Raw genomic sequence first — 1,826 nt, forward strand, 5'->3', positions numbered from 1 at the left:
CAAGTGGCACTTCTTTCAAAGAATTAAGGCAAATTCCTGGACAGAGTAGCTGTCTGATGAGGAGTGATGCAAATAAGAGGACTCATTCTTCCTCTGTCTTTAAACTTAGGAGAAGGGACCCACACTAACAGTGTGCCTTCTTGATATCATATTATCAGGTAGAGGAGCTGATAGCTTTCAGGAACCACAAGCTCAGCAGCCAAAATAACTGGATATGTGAGTGGTATGACCATATGAAAGTAAGACCACAAATGGATCAGTAGATGCAACGTGGACACAGGGGGCCAAACAAGGAAAATAAACCTAATAAATATTCTCAAAGAGATACGAGGATACATTAATAATCAAAAGCTGGACCAGGAACAAGAAATCATAGAAAAGTCCCACCAGGTATGAAAAATGGAAGAGCTGAAGTAAAGAACACACTTACATACCCTTTAGAGTTTACAACATTCTCCTGCATCTTAGTCTCATGACTAGGCTGGACCATAATGTTGCTTTAAGTACAACAAGGCACGTGTAGCTAAGGAACATCACACCCTTGTGCTCAACTACATTTGCAGATATTATTACTTAATTTGTTTTAGGTTTCAATTGCCTTCTATTTAAAGAAATGTGCAGCTGTGCTTAAGAAGAGCTAAATTCTGGCATGTAAATTTCACACAGTTTGTTTTCATAGTTTAGGAAATAGGTCATTGAATCATTTAAGCAAATCCCAGATTATTGGAACATGCAGAACAATGTTACTTGTTCTTTTCCCCTTAGTGGAGGCACTGGGGATTGAACCCAGGACCTCATGCACATTAAGCACACGCTCTACCACTGAGCTGTACCCTCTGTGTCCAGAATAATGTTACTTTTTAAGTTGAATGTTGAAAATGTATTAACAACTGTTGTTTTAGGCATTTTATAAGCTTTGACTCAATTTCCCTAATCTCTTCCACCTGGTGGTAAGAGACAAAATTATAGTTGTTTTCTTCTAACTAATTGGGGACTTTTTTTAGTCCCCAAATGTAAACTTCTCTCAAGAAACTGCTATACTATTTTTCAAAATGATTGTACCATTTTACATTTTACTTAATGTATTAGTCTGGGTTCTCCACAGAAACAGAACAAATAGGATGTATGTGTGTGTGTGTTATTATAGAAGGTAAGTTATTTGTCCACTATTTCCCTGAATATCTTGTTCATGTCCATATCATTAGCCTTAATTTAAGCCTGAGAGAAAGGCACAGAATGTTACAGACCTTTCTCATTATTCAATGCCCAAGTCAAATGTCAGCTTCTCCTTGAAGTCTTCTCTTCAAATTCAGTAAAAGAAAAAAAGATATGTGGATGAGATCGGTTAAATGGAAATAGGGTCAGCTTGTGAAATTTGTGCCTCTCTCCCTGTCCAAATCAAGCATAATTAATCACTCTGCCCTGCTTCCATAATGTAAAAACATAAGACAACCTAATATCTAGTATCATCACATTCCAATGTAGTAATTTGTATATGATTCTTTATCTTCCTTACACAATTTTAAACTCTCATTTGAAAGTGTGTTCCATGTTGAGTTAGCCTTTGCATCATAGTACCTAGCTTCTTACTTGCATAAATGGATACTCAGCAAATGTCCCTTAAATTGTAATGAACTAGTAAACATTCTAACGTGAAAAACAAAACAAAATAGCTACAATAGGACTTACAGGAAATCTCTGAAATCTTTCCCAATATGGCTCCCAGTATGTAGTTGCTTGGTAGATTGATATGAAATTCTCTGATCTGTGAACACTGCACATCCCTTATCCATTAGCCAAATGTGCTATATCAGCTACTGGGGTTG

The 1,826-nt window shown here is 36.6% G+C and overlaps 1 non-coding gene across 1 annotated transcript; it reads right to left on the reverse strand.

Moving 5' to 3' along the window:
• Window positions 1-765: 765 nt before the first annotated feature.
• Window positions 766-837, reverse strand: TRNAI-AAU (transfer RNA isoleucine (anticodon AAU)). Its single transcript has one exon. It is a non-coding gene; the product is annotated as a tRNA-Ile (tRNA).
• Between the last annotated feature and the right edge of the window lie 989 nt (window positions 838-1,826).

This window comes from Vicugna pacos, chromosome 8 (assembly GCF_048564905.1).
Source record: "Vicugna pacos chromosome 8, VicPac4, whole genome shotgun sequence".
NCBI classification, from domain to species: Eukaryota; Metazoa; Chordata; class Mammalia; order Artiodactyla; family Camelidae; genus Vicugna; species Vicugna pacos.